Source organism: Rattus norvegicus, chromosome 6 (genome assembly GCF_036323735.1).
Source record: "Rattus norvegicus strain BN/NHsdMcwi chromosome 6, GRCr8, whole genome shotgun sequence".
Lineage (NCBI taxonomy): Eukaryota > Metazoa > Chordata > Mammalia > Rodentia > Muridae > Rattus > Rattus norvegicus.
This window is the reverse complement of record NC_086024.1, coordinates 124,105,072-124,122,521: the sequence shown is the minus strand read 5'-3', so window position 1 is coordinate 124,122,521 and position 17,450 is coordinate 124,105,072. Positions and strand designations below refer to the sequence as shown.

The 17,450-nt window shown below is 44.3% G+C and overlaps 1 long non-coding RNA gene across 5 annotated transcripts in view; it reads right to left on the bottom strand.

Moving 5' to 3' along the window:
- Nucleotides 1-2,900: 2,900 nt before the first annotated feature.
- LOC102550434 (uncharacterized) overlaps nt 2,901-17,450 on the bottom strand; it is a 40,880-nt gene continuing 26,330 nt past the window's right edge. For 3 of the 5 annotated variants that reach the window (XR_010052799.1, XR_010052802.1, XR_010052801.1), the window contains 5 exons: nt 12,630-15,526; nt 6,878-7,073; nt 5,780-5,866; nt 4,382-4,580; nt 2,901-3,046 (listed from right to left, as the gene is read on the bottom strand). This is a non-coding gene — a long non-coding RNA (uncharacterized LOC102550434). Of the gene's footprint in view, nt 3,047-4,381; nt 4,581-4,666; nt 4,928-5,779; nt 5,867-6,877; nt 7,074-12,629; nt 15,527-17,450 lie in introns of those variants that run through there. The other 2 variants (XR_005506187.2, XR_010052800.1) reach the window with 2 other exon arrangements.

The following is a 17,450-nucleotide window of genomic DNA, read 5'->3' as shown; positions in this document are numbered from 1 at the left end:
ATTGGACATACAGATAGTTGTGAGCGGTTATGTGGTTGCTGGGAATCGAACCTGGGTCTTCTTCAAGAGCAGCAACCATTTAGTCATCTTCTCCACTCCTTTATTGTGATTCTAAAGTCACTGACTAATTAATATATGTTTGTTTCCCTTGGGCATAGTTCGTGTTGGTCTGTGGATTAAAAGTAGGAACCGGAGAGATGGCTGAGGCTTTAAGGTGACTTGATGCTCTTGTCTGGAGTCCCAGGCTCCGTTCCCAGCATCATCTGGTGGCTTACAATCGTCTGTAACTCCAGGTCCAGGGCATCATGAGCCGTCTTCTGGTCTCCATGGTTACCACGTACCTACACCCTTCACTTAAACACACACGGTCAAAACATTCAGGCGCACAAAATAGAAATAGATAACCTGTTTTTTTCTTAAGAGCACAGAAAGCTTATGTGGGTCAGGAGGTAGCTCGGTTGGTGGACGGCTTGCCCCGCCTGCACAAAGTCTTGTATTCGATGCCAGAGACTGCATACAACAGGGTGTGGTGACATGCCCGGGATCCCAGCTGGCTTAGCAAAGGGAGTAGCAGGCTTTTATTGATTGCTGGGATGGGCTAGTATTTGGTAATTGGCCATTAGTCACGGGTGTGGTTATTATAGTCTTGGATAAAATTGTCTTTTTTTATTGTTTTGGTGTGTGTGCGCGCGCATGTGCATACATGTATATATGTGTGTGCAGGCCAGTGGTAGAGATCAGATGTCTTCAGTTGCTCTCCACCTAATTTTTTGGGACAGTGTCTGTCCCCAAAACCTAGAGCTTACCCATTTGTCAAGACTGCTGTCCAGCAAGCTCTAGAAATCTTCCTGCCGCAGGCTTCCTGGAATTAAAAATGGCAGGTGCATGCGTAACACCTGGCTTTACCGTGGGCCCCGGAGAACTGAAGGTAGGTCCTCGTGCTCCACGACAAGCTTAACCAGCTGAGCTGTCCCCCAACCTGAACAAGATACTTAAAATGGCCAACGTGTCTACACACAGCGATGAACAGAGTGATCCAAAGGCGGAGAAAGAAGCTAGAGTATGAAGTATGAAACTAGAGAAGCCGAGCCTTTTCCTCCCCTTCAGTGTTCCGGCAGTAGCTGTGGGCTCTCACGGTGAATCTTTATTGGTACCGATAGCCATCTTCAAAGGAATCCAGACACCTGTTATCAGAGCTCACACATCAGAGGTGTTTGTTTTAGGAAGCCGGTAGAAAGCTAAGATTGTACTGCTCAGCCATATGTCCTCCCAAATTGATTTTCTAAAGTCTGCTAAGAACAAGGGAGGCTTGGAGGTTTGTTTGGGATCTTTTTGGGATTAATTCCTCCTTCCCTGCTGGTTTTTGTTTGGCATTTGTACAGCCATGTCAAACCCCACAAGCCATAGTCATAAGGGGCATCCATCATTTAGACCTTGTGGCGTAATCTGGCGTTTTAATGGCCAAGCATGTTTGCTTGCCTGCCTTCCTTCCTCCCTCCCTCCCTCCCTCCCTCCCTTCCTTCCTTCCTTCCATTCATTCTTCCATTTATCTATTTATCATTTATTTATTATTACTTTAATCTTGTTATCACCCTCCTGGTCCACCCCTCAACTGTCCCACATCCCACTCTTTCTGCTGTCCCTCAGGGCTTCAGTCCTATTCCCCCCACCAATACCTGATCATGTCCCCCTCTCCCCTCCCTGTTCCCTTTCCTACCCAGGTCCCTCCCCTCCCCCACCTCCTGTGATTGCTTTCTTCTCCCTCCCAAGTGGGACTGAGGCATCCTCACTTGGGCCCTTCAGCTTGTTAACCTCTCAAGTTTTGTGGACTGTATCCTGGGTATTCTGTACTTTTTTTTTTTTTTTTGGCTAATATCCACTTATTAGTGAGTATATACCATGCGTGTCCTTTTGGGTCTGAGGTACCTCATTCAGGATGACATTTTCTAGTTCCATCTATTTGCCTGCAAACATTCCTCCATTGCTGGTGGGATTGCAAACTGGTAACCACTCTGGAAATCAATCTTGAGGTTCTTCAGGAAATTGAAAATAGATCTACCAGAAGACCCAGCTATACCACTCTTGGACGTTTACCCAAAAGATGCCCTACTATGCTACAGGGGCACATGTTCCACTATGTTCATAGAGGTCTTATTCGTGATAGCCAGAAGCTGGAAACAACCCAGATGCCTCACGATGAAAGAATGGATACAGAAAAGGTGGTTCATTTACACATTGGAAAACTACTCAGCTGTTAGGGCCAAGCAGTGGCCAAGAAGTGGGCCATGGCCCTGACTTCTACAGGAGTCAGAGCATTCGTTCAGTATGCGACCCCCTCCTTTTCCTCCTCCCTTTCTCTCCCTCTCCCTCTCCATCTCCTTCCTCTCTTTCCCTCCCCTTCTCCCTTTCCCCCTTCCTCCCTTCCACCCTCTCCCTTGTGTATGTGGTGTGTATATCTTTCCTTCAGCACTTACAGGACTAGAGTTTCTTGGCTGAACTTGCATTTTTTTCTTTTGTGACTTGTGGTTCATTGGGATGTGTTTTTCTACCGACTTACAGACTTTAGTAAAGTTGCCGATTTATGTATTTCCAAACTACTGCAAAATTTACAATTTTATCTGTTTCTACCTTTTCTTTTGCACTATTTGGAGCCTTTGTAGCACACACATTTTACATTTTATGTAGATAGTTTTTTGACCTTTATGGTGCTTGAATTTTATGCTTAGAAAAGCCATCCCTGCTAATTAAGAAGCAAACAACTAGTTTACTGTAACTCTTTTGTTTCTATTTGATTCTTTTTAAAGCCTTAGGTCTTTGTGTGGAAGGTGGATAATGTATGTTTTCCTCAAACAGATAATCAATTTCCCAAGTTTTAAAAACATGTATCGGTCTTAGCTTCTTTTCCTGTTGCTTTAATAACATCGTATTCTGACCAAAGCAACCTGAGGAAGGGAGGGTTTATTTTAGCTCACAGTTCAAGACATAATCCATCCGTCTGGGAAGCTGAGGCAACATCCGCTTGAAACAGCTGGCTACATTGTCTCTGCTACCAAAGAAAGAGGGCAATGCGTGCTTGAGTCTCCATTTTACACAGTTCAGAATCCCCTAGCCAAGGATGGTCCCACCCACAACTAAGATGGCTCTCCCCACATCTGCATCGCCCCCCATAGTCTCCTAGGTGATCCCCGAGTTTGTCAAGTTGACAATTAACATTGGCTCTCCCAGGAGCCTAGGAAAGCAGTTGCTCACTATGTGTGCATGACAGCCTTCCTCTACTCATGTTAAACCCGGTCCTTGTCTTATTCTGAATTCGAGACTCCACCTCATCCTCTAGAACTGTCATCTTCTCAACGATAGTCCACTTGGTGCATAGTTCCCCTAGCTTTAGGTGTCCCGTAGGGCTTCTTTAAAAGGGGGATTATGCTGTGCATTTATTTTGCCAGATGAAATTTAGGATCAGCTATAAAAATCCCATAACCATTGGTTTTGAACACTGATAGATTGGTAGGAGGGAACAGGACAGTGTGACAAATTTGAATCCATAAGCAGAACTTAGATAACGCTCCATTTGTTCACTCCTCCTGAGCAAGTGATAATTTTCTTTGGAAAAAACCTTACACATATTCACTTGCTACCATTAGGAATTTAAAAATACTTTGTAACAATCTGATGGTTGCTAATAGGCATCTCATCGATTAGTGCTAGAAAAAAGGAGAGCTAGGTTCGGCTTGAATCCTGCATACTTCTGATATTATTATCTGTGAGTTTCCAGTTGACTGCACTGGATTTCCTAGGTTTTATTTTTCCACATGTATCTGAAGAACTAGATTCTCAACCAATTTTACTCTTTTAAACTTCAATTTTTAGAGTCTAATTTTATCTCTATTAATTACTTTCCTAAACTTTCCTTAGGTGCACTCTGCTCTCGTTTCTGAGTTCTGGTGTCAAGTGATTCACTAATTTGCTTGCAATTTTTAAATTACATTAATTGGTTTGTGCCTGTGGACTAGGTATGTGGGATGGGCACACGACCTGGCACCACCTATGGAAGTTAGAGGCGGTGACTCAGTTTTCTCCTTCTCTAGAGTTAAACTCAGGCCAGCTGAACTTAGGCTACCACTGACAAGGGCTAAGCTTACCCTAAGCGAAGCCATCTTGCCTTCCCCACCATGTTGTTTGCCGAATATCTGAAGTTTCGACTGGGTTCTGCTTTGACTGTATGCCGTGGGGTTTATTACACAGTGTTCTCATTTCTGTTCACCTCGGTGTCTGCCTCCTACCACACTCCAGCCATTCAGAGCTTTCCTTTTTTAACACTTCCAGCACAAATAGTATCACGCTAGAATTTTTTCCCCCCCTGAAATGGATTCTTTTCGCTCACCGCTGAATCCGGTGACACTGGCTTCGACTGTTGCATATCTAGTTCATTCATTTTAGCTGCCGCATGACAGGTCGTTGCAGGAGCGTGTTCAATGCCTCCATCCCTCCCGTTGACAGATATTGAAAATGTAAATTCTCTTGCTATCAGCAGCAGTGCTGCAGAGAATGCAGTGAGCACGTGTCTCTTTCTGGCGGTGATACTTCAATAAAAATTAGAGAGAACCTACTGGGCTGGCAGCGTGGGGACACGGTGGCTCTAAAGTACCGATCACTCGGCGGCATTGTGTTTTTAAGAGACATTTATGAATGATGTGCTGTGTGGCAATTTATTTCAATGGTCTGGTGCTTTCCAACTCCAGCTGCCCATTAGAATTGTCTGGGGATGTGTTCTTAAAAATACTGCTCTCCGATCTGCTTCACAACAGCTAAATCAGGATCTCCGGAGCTGGGGTTCAGCGTCTGTACCTTTACAAATCTCTTCAATGCTTCAAATGTGTGGTTTTCTTTGCAGACTACGGGTCTTGGAATGGGGTCATTTTGACCACTTCTGTTCAGATTTGCGGAGGGGTTTTGGGTTGGGCGTGGTGGTGGATCCCTTTGGATCCCCTCCCTTATTTGTAATAATAAAAATACGATTTAGACAGAAATTATTTTTTTAAACTAGGCTGGAGAGATGGCTTAGCAGTTAAAAGCACACCCAGCAGAGGTCTGGGCCCAATAGCCATGTCTTAGATCTTTTATGGGGCAGGATCTGTTTCTCATTTATAAAGCCAATCTTCCTTCAGAAAAGCTGGCTGCTCACAGGACAGAAAAGGGGAAAAAATCTGACTTTATTGCTTAAAGGAGCGAGGGGGGTAGGCACTTATCAAAACTCCGCTGGACAAAGTGTCTTTTAAAAGAATAGGTGGGCTTTAAACAAATATTAGGCCACATTAACTTGCCAAGAGGGCAAAAAGGACTCATGACCCTTTTGGATTGATGATGTTATCTTTGCGCTTCAATTAACAGCCAAGTGTGGGAGAGCACGCAGTGGAATTCCAGCCACCTTTAGCAGAAGGGGTGCTGCCAAGCCAAGAGCAGCTGGCGGCAGGCATGCTCACAGATGAGCTGCCGTGGGGTAATGGCTTTATACCCTGTTTTTCTCCCTCAGTAGCAGTGGTGTTGGAGACAGGTAGATGCCTATCGCTGCTGTCGTGGGGTACAAGGGGGGGGTCAGCAAAACCATATTCAGCCGACCCTCCATGGGATTGAGCATCCGTGTCCTAAGGCAGCTTCCTGTCACCCTCCTGTCTACTTACTGGGGTTACAGTCATTCAAACCTCCATGTCTGGCTCTCTGGCAATCCGCAGCTTCTAATGGAAGCCCTGTGGGAGAGGGTGAAGGGCATGTTTGCACTTACGTCACTCTTTCTCTTCAGTTGGTTTGGAAGGATGACCAGGATATCAAACACCAGTCCCTGGAAGCTGAGTGTGTCGTCTTCATATGACTTTAAAAGAATATATAAGAAAGGAATATATTAGAATCTCAGCAAGGTTACTCGAATTTCTCTGATGGCCGGTGAGATTTATATAGTCCTATAAAATAATGCATGCGTATGTCAAAAGGAAGAAGTAAAGCCGTGTCGGGGAGCAAGGGAGACAAACCGGAGACTGGAAGGGTGGGAAAAAGGAGGGTCAGGAGAAACTGGGCAGGAGCAGGGAAAATGTTCAACAAATAACAGAGACTACTATGAAAAGTTATATAAATGAGTCAGGGGCTGGGAGAAATGACTCAGTTGCTCAATGATTGCTATGCAAGCATGAGGACCTGAGTTCAGATCTCGAGCACCTGTGTGAAAAGCTGTTGCTGCTGAGACGGGTGGATACCTGGAGCTCCCTGGCCTGCCGCTCTAGATGAAGAAGTGAACTCTGGGATCTCACCTGTCTCACAGAATAAGGTGCAGAGAGATAGAGGAAGATACCTGATGTTGATTTCTGGCCTCTAGCACATGCATGTACCTGCATAGATACATGCAAATGTACATATATCTATCATGTATGTGTGTACCATATATATGTATGTATGTATATGTGTGCATGTATGTATATGTGTGTATGTGTATATGTATATGTATGTATATATGCATATATGTGCATATCTGTGTACACACATGTGTGCATGTATATGCGTGCATGTATATGTGTGTATGTATATGTGCATATGTATGTATATGTGTATGTATATATATGTGTATGTATATGTATGTATATGTGTGTAATGTATGTGTGTATGTATATGTGAATGTGTGTATATGTGTGTATGTATATGTAGATATACGTATATGTATATATGTATATGTGTATGTATGTATATGTATATGTGTGTATATGTATGTGTATGTATGTTTGTGTGTATGTATATGTGTGTATATGTATGTGTATGTATGTTTGTGTGTATGTATATGTGTATATGTATGTGTATGTATGTATATGTGTGTTTGTATGTATATGTATATTACCATCTTGGAGATGAGGAGATTGCCAAGCAGATCTTCAAGGAGAACTCTAAACGTCATGGTTACTGCTGTTAGAGGGAGGCATCGGAGCATGCTAGCCATCTGAGAGAAGGCAGCATGACCACGAGGCAGAGCTTGGGATGCTTCAGGTCAAAACGGGGAACCCAAAGGTGGATCTTCGGTGTGGAAGTACTTTGAGCTGGAAGACATCAGAAGGCCTTGGAATCAGTCTCAGAACAAAAGCCTTCCTGACCTTCCTACTCTTGCACCCCATGCCCCCTCATCCTCCCTCCACAGCGAGTCATAGACATTGGAATTTCTCTCACCCAAGATGGGTCATAGAAACCAGAACAGATTTCCCCCAAAGTTAGCCCAACTAGAATGAGTTTTCTTTTCTTTCCTTTTCTATTTAACTTTTAATTGGTTCTTTGTGATTTCATATTTTGCATCCCACCCTACCCATCTCCCTGTGCCCACTCCCACCCTTGTAAACAACCCCAACAGAGACAAACATCTTTTCTAACCCTTTTCTTTCCCAGTGCCTTTCTGTCTAGCCATAAAGAGATTCTGGTCTGTAGTGGTAAGTCATTGTGCTGGTTGATTTTTATCAACTAGAAGCAAGTGAAGATATATCTGGGAAGAGAGAAGCTTAAATGAGAAAATGCCTCCATAAGATTGGCCTAAAGGTAAGTCTGTAGGCCATTTTCTTGATTAATGATTGGTGTGGGAGGGCCATACCCCTGTGGGTGATGCCATCCCTGGGCAGAGGGTTCTGATGTGCATAAGAAATCAGGCTGAGAAAGCCAGAAGGATTTCTCTATGGCATCTGTTTCTGTTTCTACCTCCAGGTTCCTGACTTGTGTTCCTGCCCCAACTTCCTTCCACAATGGATTGCAATGTGGAACTGTACGCCGAAACAAACCCTCTCTTTTTGAAGTTGCTTTTGGTCATGGTTGAAACTCTAACTAAGACAGTTAAGGAATCTCATTCCGGAGGGCTTGTGCCTCATTGAGAAGGAAGAAGCCCTGTCAGAGAGAAGACAAAAGAATCAGAATAGACAGGACCTTCTGGGCTTCCCTTTTCAAATTTTTACCATTTGTCCACTGTGTGGCCCCTTTTTTTTTCTAACCTAAACATGTCCTGTGCGTTGAACCCTGTCCTGAATTCTTCATCCTGAAAGCTTTTGTACCTTCTTAAACTACAATTATATAATTTTTAAAGTATGCTTAGATGTCTTTCGTGTGTATACATATGTGTGATATAGGTATGTATCTATGTTTAATGTATGTGGTTGCATGTATATGCATTCTGGAGGTCTGAGGTATTGTGTTTCTTACTTGACCACTCTCCGCTTTACTTACTGAGGCAGGGTCTCTCCCTGAGCCCAGAACTCATGACTCCAGCAAGGCTAGCTAGCCAACTAGACCCGGGGTTCTTTTGACTCTGCCTCCTGACTACTGGGATTGCAGGCAGGCCGACAGCTCTTGTGGTTTTTATGTTGGTTCTAGGGCTCCTGAATTCCTTAACTGACAAGCATGGTATTCACTGAGCCTTCTCCCCGACCATGTTTCTCTTATAAACCTATGTCTCTTCTTGCTATGACCCGGTGAAGGCAAGAAAGTACTAAGAGTGATGTGGCCAGGAAGGGCAGGCAACTCTGGTGGCTAAAAGAGAAGTCATGGATGTTCTCTCAGCATCTCCAAGGAGGACTCGTCTCTGCTGACACTGTGATTTCAGCCCAGAGGCCTGGGTTTGGACATCTGTCTTGCAGAATTGTCAAAGGATGAGTCTCCATATTTTAAGCCACCAACTCTGTGGCAATTTGCCATAGCAGTCTTAAGAAAAATGAATGCATTTGTCACATGGCTGAGAAATAATGACTTATGTCATTCATTCATACAACAAACATTTACTATAAAGCTACTGCGTTGGAACCAGAGAGGCAAAAAGAAGGAACATTCATTGTCCCTCCCTCAAGCATAGGTAAAGTTTTAAACATGCATATTTTCCCAATGAAATTTGAGACTCTGAACCATGTTGGGCAGAGAGGCATGCACTACAAAAATTGTGAATCCTTGTAAATGTTAATACTGAAAGTTTCTTCCTAGGGCCAAGTGATTCCTCTGCATAAAGCTTCAAGGTAAGACAGAATGGCATGAAGCAAAAGTTCATCCTTTGCTCTCTTGGAAGCACAGACAGAGATTGTGGTTTGAATATTGAACCTTACGGGCTAAGTTTTAGAGACAAACTAAAACTAAAAGCATTTGCTGGGTGCTTGGTATATACCAGCTACTACTCAATCTACTTGGAGACTATGGGAACAAACTGGACCCCTGATTCCATATCTCTCGGAGCATGTATTCTACCAAAGGGGGTTGAAAGAAGTCAAATCAGTTTATGGCAATTCAGGCGGCATTGATGGGGAGCATAAGGGGATGAGGCTGGTGGTCAGCTTTGGGCCATGTGATTGGTGGAATGGTCAGAGATGCTCTGCTAAGATGAGCAGAGATCAGAAGGAAGAAAAAAACAAACCTTTCAACGTCTACAGGACAAGAGAGTTTCAGGCAGAAGCAAAGGGATATAAAAACTTGGTGAGATGCAAGTCGCTGTCTGGAGAGGAGCAAGTGGTGAACTGGCTTAGTTTAACTGGTCAAGGGATTAGCAGTCAACAGAGGAGGCTGCTCCGGGAATTGAAGTGTGCCAGTGGGCACATACATCGGTCTCAGGCTGTTATCCTAAGTCTTACGGAATTGTTCTTGGGGAAGGAACACACACACAGATACACATGAACATATGCACACACATGTTCTCACAGAAACAAAACAGATAAGCACAATTCAGAGATCAATACAGGACTTGATACAAGAGACAGGCTAGGGTTAGGTGGATGGATATGTTGGATTTGGGGGAGGTGGATTTTAGTTGTAACAGAGCCTCTGACTCGCCTGTTAAACATTCATATGCTGATAATATGACACTGCTCACATTTTGGAGTGTGAGGGTTCCCTCAAATTCCTAGAGAAGGACTCAGAAATAATGCGTTGGGTACTACTTAGCCATGGGTTGGGTACTACTTAGCCATGGGTCGGCTAAGACAGCCAGTCCCAGCCATCCAGAGAAGAGTGTGAAAACTGTTGTTCCCTGGGGGGCCTGGGCCAGCAGAAATGAGATTTCAAAGCCCTGGCCCCTGAAACGCTGTTAGAATGCTTGTGCCCAGCAATTTGAAGGTAATAAAACTCTGATTCAATTGTACAAATGGAGACAACTGTGAGGCAGTGAGGGGAGGTAATAGCCCACACTGGAACAGAACAGGCCTGAGCTTGCGTCCCACCCCTCCCCTCACTCTGTGATCTTGAGAGAACCGTTCTTCCCACCTTAGTGCTGTGGTGGGGTGAAACGTAGCCCAAAATTCATGTCTACCCAGAACCTCACCCAGACTGTGACCCTATTGGAAAGAGGGCTTTTGGGATGCTCTTAGTTAAGATGAGGCCACACTGGATTAAGGTGAGCCATATCCATCCGATGGCTTGTGTCTTATGAGAAAGGAAGCGATGTAGATACTGAGACACAGACAGAGTCACAGGCAAAGAGGAAGAACTGAAGAGAGAAGGGCACATGCCTTCCAGCCAGCCTTCTGTGGCTATGACAAAATGCTCGAGGAAATCAACCTTAGAAAGAGGAAAGTTTACAGTGGCCTCTAGTCTTGGAGGTCTCCCTCCATGGTAAGTTGGCCTAGTGCAATATGATGTGAGCACACAGAGGACGCTGTCACCTCATGGTGGTTGGGAAGTGAAAACAAGAACAAAAAGACAGAGAAAGGAAGAGGCTCGCACCTCAATGCCAGGTCCAGTGACTTAACTTTCTTTCACTGAGTCCCGCTCTCTAAGTGTTCTGGTATCTCCCAACAGCACCACAGCCTGAGGACCCAACCTTCATTCAACACACACACACACACACACACACACACACACATATACATACATACATACTATTCCAGTCCATCCTTTCGTGCACAAAGAATGCTGTGGTCTTCCCCAAATCTCCTGAGAAAGGAGGTGCATGCTATGGTACGGACCCACCGAAATGTAGGTTAGGGTTTGATCCTCAATGTGACAGAGTTAAAAAGTGGTGGCATTTTTAGGAGATAAGTGACTCACGGGGACTCCACCACCATGAAAGATGGTGAGTTAGTTGTAGCGAGAACCGCTTTTGCAAACTCAGCTGAGTCCCTCCAGTGTCCCTTGCTGTGAGATCCCTGTTGACATTCTCATTCCCCACTTCCTTGTCTGTTCCTCCTGAGGCCATCAGCAGAAGCCAGGTAGATACCAGCGGCACACTCCTATAGTCCCAGCATTGGGTATTTAATAAACAGTTGCCTTTTTATAAATTATCCAGCTCTGGGTGTTTTGTTACAGCAACAGAAGAGTAAGACAGTGGTGGCATCTTATACATTAAGATGAGCAACAGTGGAGTTTGCCTAAGTCTGAAAGGTTTCCTGGGATTACAGATGGGCTCTTAGGCTGATTGATGTAAAGGCACTCAATGAGCTGAGCTAGTAAATGGTGCTCAGCTGGATTTTGTTCTTTTTAATACCTCATATATGGGGGCTGGAGAGAGAGTTTAACAGTTAAGAGTGTGCACAGCTCTTGCACTGGGTCTGAGTTCAATTCCTACTCACAGCTTATAACCACCTACAACTCCAGCTTCACGGAGATCTGATACCACTGGCCTCCAAGGACGTCTACCATCGTGTGCATAGACACACACACATTCATATAATTTAAAATTATAATAGCAATTGTTAATTGTTATTAATCACAGAAATTATGATAATTAATGTTACCATAAATATATAATACATAACACATGATTATTATTAATCTTTAAAAGATAGACTCTAAGGCTCTAGGTAATGTTTCCCAATTTCCTGTTAAACACCTGTCCACCGACGGTGAGCCACCATTCATATGTGGGATTGTGAGCAGTGCTAAACAAAGATGGCCTGAAGCTCCCCCATTGCAGCACACAATCCTGAGGCTTACTGTTGCTCATGAAGTCACTACAAAGAGCAGAGGAGATGGTTCATATGTTAACCCTACCCCCCAGGCTCACGATGGTAACCCGATGGATACTCCTTGATTCTGAGAAGCATGGAGACCACATAGGTAATGTGAAGGAACTTGGGGAGTTTGTCTCCTGACCCCTCCTGGCCAGCAGATGTTGCTACAGAGTTCTGAAGGTTCCTTTGGGAGATAGCTTCTCCATGGAATTTAGAAATGGAAGGCCATTACTGCCAAGAATGTCTGCTCAGCAGTCCGTCCACCATCTTCTACTGGATCACCAGTCTGAAAGCTTCCCTGAGCTCTGGGTTACTCATATGCAAATAGAGAGAAGGTGATCGCTCACCTCCGTTGTTTGGGAGCTTGGATGAATATTTATTAAGCAACATAATTTGCTTGGTGTGTTTTGAGCACATGGGTTGAACCAGCTCACATACCCTTGCCCACAAGTGCAGCACAGTCTGGTGAAGAGACTGGATTTAGATGAGTAAATTACAAACCGGAGTTAGTACAGGGAAGAAAAAGATGAGAGGAGTCCAGACAACTCTTTCTATCTGACACAGGAGAAGATTCTCTAAGGATTGAAAGGATGCCAATGAGCCAACGTTCGTTACTTTAAATATTAATATGCAAATTATTGAACAATTGGTGTCTACGATGGTTATTTTTCTCTGTAAAAGCAGAGCAGGACTTACCTTGAATTCAGACATTCTCAGAGAGACTCTTTTCTGATCATTGCCTGTTTGTCACACTCTTCTGTTATTGTTCTTTTGGCAAATGAAATAGTTGCAGGCTCATAGTATGGTAGTATTTCATTGATGAACGAGAAAAGAAAAAGAAATGAAGGATTTCTTCCGGCACCTATTGTGGGTCTCTACTACCTCAAGGGAACAGTATCATGATTAGAAACCTTGTCCATTTGTTTTGTTTGAGTCAGGGTCTGACTATGCAGCCCTGGGTGGCCCAGAATTCACACTATAGACCAAGTTGTCTCTGCTTCCTGAGTACTGGGGTTAAAGGCACGCACCATCATGACCAGCAGGGTTTGAATCTCAATTGCCTCTCACAGGTCCAGGTTTGGATGCTCCGACTGATGCTGCTATTTTGGGAGAGCCTGGAAATCTGGGGAGGTTGGACCTAGAAGGAGGACGTAGTTCTCTGGGAGCTGGGCCTTAGGGATGTATTGTTGTTGGCTACATCTGTCGCTCTCTGCTTCATATCAGCTGTGATGTAAACAGTTCTTCTCTGACACGTGCTCCTCCCTCCATGATGCTCAAGTGCATGAGGCTAAGAAGTCACTGGCTGAACTCTTAAAATCCAGAGCCCAAATAAAATTTCCCTTTCCTATTTTGTATCCGCCAGGCTTTGGAGGATCAAAGTAATTCAAATTTACTTCTATGTAAAGTTGGCTCTGAGAATCAGGGTCATGTCTGTGATTAATGCTGACCATGGGGGGTGGGGGGAGGTCCTAAGTCTTTCGAGCTGATCTATGAGAGGAGTTTGGAAGTTTGGAGATTCAGAGTTGGAAAGCTCCGAAACTCTGTGAGCAGAGCTGAATAAGCAGTTCTTGTGGGAGCTCGGACATCACTATGCAGGAAGACATGCGGACAGTAAAGACCTCCCGTGAGGTTTCAGATGGGAACAAGGACCCATTGGTCATTGAACTGCAGGCTACTTGTGTTATGTTCTACTTAACTTAAAGCACTTGGCCATAGTTTGCCTGTGTCCTAAACTGTCGAGTGAAACTGAAAGCAGAAGTAAAATGGACTCTGCTTTGGCACAGGAACTTTCAAGACAGCCTACCATTCAGCCTATGGGATGCTTATCAGTGCCTGTGTTTGCCATGTGCCAGGTTTGCCATGAAAACTGGGGGTACGGAGCAGAACAGAAAGGCGCCACAAGGGCATGTTAGGTATTTGGCAACGTCTCATCCTGCACAGATTCCAAGGTGTAAAATGTCAAACTCATTTAAATCATTTTCCTTTGAATAAGAGAGCTACTCCCCGGTAACCGGCTCCTGGAAGAGCCATTGTAAGGGCTTGTTTCTCCAGATTTAACTGCCCAGACAAAGGCTGCTGCCGTGACCATGGTCCACAGAGCCCTGGCTAGTGCTCAACCTGGCAACAGAACTTGGTGTTATCCACTGGATGGTTCTGGCTTTGCGGACATGCAGCGTGTGAGAGTTACAAGGTCATGGAGGTACCTACAAGGACACTGAAGGAAGAGTCCTTGAAGCGAGGTCATGTGTGACAGGATTGAATTGCTGCAGGTAGCCTTTACGAGGACAATGCTTGGAGCTGTGATGGTGAAACCCAAACCACAATGGGGGGACCTCGGGATGCCGAGGATGCCAAGAACATAGAGTGTCTGCCGGGGAGTCTATTATAAGCAACAAGTGGAAGAAAAAAGCAAGTCACATGTGTAGTGGTTTGAGTGAGAAATATCCCTCACAGGCTCTACCTGTGACACTGTCTGGGGAGATATAGTGTTGTTGTAAAAATATAAAAATAAAAATAAAAAAGTAAAGTTGTCTTTTACCCCGCTAGGTCCACACTGCGGTGCCCCAAGATATCTGCTAGATATCTTGGTGGAAACACATCCCAGTCACACGTTTTCCTACACTCAGACCCTCACATAAAAGAACACACAACACAATAATCTTTGACCCAATTGATAAGACATAATTGCCCACTTAAACATACAAAGCCTGGTACTATCCATCCCTTGAGAACATTAATAACAACCTGTAAATACACAGAGCAGAATCTTAACATTACCTGCCATCTTGTCCTGCCATGGCTTCTCTGCCCCTCTCTCCCTCCTGTCTCCTTTCTCCTAGTCTCCTCTTCCTTCAAACTTCTTTCCCGCTCCTCCAATGACAGGCTTTGAGAGTTTAAAGATTCCAACTCCTCTCTCTCTCTCTCTCTCTCTCTCTCTCTCTCTCTCTCTCTCTCTCTCTCTCTCTCTCTGCTTTGTGTTTGTATTTGAAGATGGGAGCCCCAGCTTCTGTTCCTCTCACCATGCCTGCTACTTGCTGCCAGGATGAACTCTTATCCCTCTGGAACCAGAGCAATGCTACCATTACCCAGAGAGACTCCAATACCTCCACATCCACATCCTGCAACATTTGGGGGAAGAGCGCTCTGCGCTGGATAGTGATGTCTCCCCCTCACACTTGTGTTTCCCTGATGAGATCTGATGTGTGGCATCTTGTACGCTGGTTTGCCATCTAAATATCTCCTTTGATGAGCTGTTTTGGTTTTAGGGGCCATTTTTAATTGGGTCCTTTGCATTCTTCTACTTGAATTATACATTCTCTCTGCAAGTTGTGTGACAGGCCTTTATCAGACGTGTCTCTTGCAAATGTTTTCTTTTCATTTGTGACTTGTGTTATCATTCCCCTGACAGTAACTCTCATAGAAAAAGTTCTAGTTTTAATGAAGTCCCGTGTACCAATTCTTTCTTTCATGGATGTCTTTGATTTGTTTCTAAAAACTTACCGGCAAACCCAAGATTGTGCATTTATTTATTAAGGCTTTTGAGGTGTCTTAGGGTTTCTATTACTGTCGTGGAGCACCATGACCGAAGCAACCTGGGGAGGAAAGGGCTTCTTTGGCTTACATATCCTGAGTCACAGTCCATTGAGAGAAACCAAGGGAGGGCTCAAACCAGGCAGGAACCGGGAGGCAGGAGCTGATGCAGAGGCCTCAAAGGAGTGCTGCTTAATGGCTTGATCCTCGTGGCTTGCTCAGCCTGCTTTCTCATAGGGTCCAGAACCACCAGCCCAGGGGTGTCCCTACCCACAATGGGCTGGGCCATCCTCTGTCAATCACTAATTAAGAAAATGTCCTGCTTGTTCTCTTTGTTCTTTGCTTCTCTGCTCCTGCCCCGTTCCCTGTCCCTTCTCTCTATCCCCCCTCCCTCCACCTGCTCATGGCCAGCCTCCTTTCCTCTCCTCTCCTCTTCTTCTCTCATTAAACCTCTCCACGTGGACAAAAAGAAGAAAAGAAAATGTCCTACAGGTTTGTCTGCTTACAGTCATTCTGAGGCATTTTCTCAGTTGTTTTTTTTTCCCTCTCAGATGACCATAACTTGTTTCAAGTTGACATAAAACTAGTGAGTGCATTGTGAGTTTATATTTTTTCATTTTTGTGTTTAAATCTGTGGCCCATTTTGCATTAATTTCCATGAAGGAAAGAGGAAGGTCTGTGTTTAGGCTCTGTTTACCTTCTGATGCCCAGTGACTCAAGGACCATTTTGTAAAGAGTGTCCTCTCTCCAGTGAGTTGTTCTTCCTCCTTTGTCAAAGACTGGCTAATTATATCAAAGTGAATCAGTTTCTGGGAGTCCTAGTCTGTGCTCTTGATTTGTTTATCTATTTGTCTATGTATTTATTTCATATTTTAGGAATGGGAATAGCTTAGTCTATCATGGAAAGGAAGTACTTCTAAGAACAGGCATGGACCGGTGAGCTGAGATCAAGACACCTAAAGTTTTTTTTCTGTTTCCTGATGTGGGCACTGGCACAGCTCTAACTACTAATAACTCTCTAAGTCTCGAAACAAGGGGCTGTCAATCATTGGACTTTGTTGTTTTCAATCTTCAGTCCTGTGTTAGTGACTATTCTGGGTCCTTTGTCCCTCTGTGTAAAATTTTAGAATAATTTGTTGATGGCTACCAATGGCTTGCTGGGGATTTAGTTTGAGTTGGGAAGAGGTGGCATTGTGGTGAGACTGAGTGTTCCTATCCATTAACACTAGTACTCCCCGTGCTTTTATATTTTCACTCATTGGAACTTTGCAGACCTCGTTGTAAGACCTTATACCCATTTTGTTAGATTTGTACCCAGGTCTATCTCTTGTACGTGTGTGGTGAGAGCTGACCTGGCATCACATTTTGAAATTCTTTTTTTTTTCGGAGCTGGGGACCAAACCCAGGGCCTTGTGCTTGCTAGGCAAGCACTCTACCACTGAGCTAAATCCCCAGCCCCTACATTCTGAAGTTCTAACTGTACTTGGTCTGTGCTGGTATGTAGGTAAGCAATTGATTCTTGTCTATTGACTTTCTGTCCCTTGACCTACCGTAATTACTCATTAGTTCCAGGAAGGGTTTTATTTTTTGCTTTCTAATCCCTTTGAATTTTCCACATAGAGAATGAAGCCATAAATGACCAAAGACGTGCTTGTCTTCCTTCCCCATCTCTTCACCTTCTCTCCTAGTCTTGCTGTATCTGCCAGGACCTCTAGAACATTTTTTAGAAAGAGCAATGAGAGGGAGCACCCTTGATCTTAGTGAGAAACTTCTGGTTCTTCCCCATTGAATATGATGTCATTAATACCGCAGCTATTATAACCAAGTAAAGAAAGCACTCTAGGGCTGGAGAGACGGCTCAGTAGTTAGGAGCACTGACTGCTCTTCCAAGGGTCCTGAGTTCAATTCCCAGCAACCACATGATGATGGCTCACAACCATCTGTAATGGGGCCCAATGCCCTTTTCTGCTATATCTGAAGACAGCA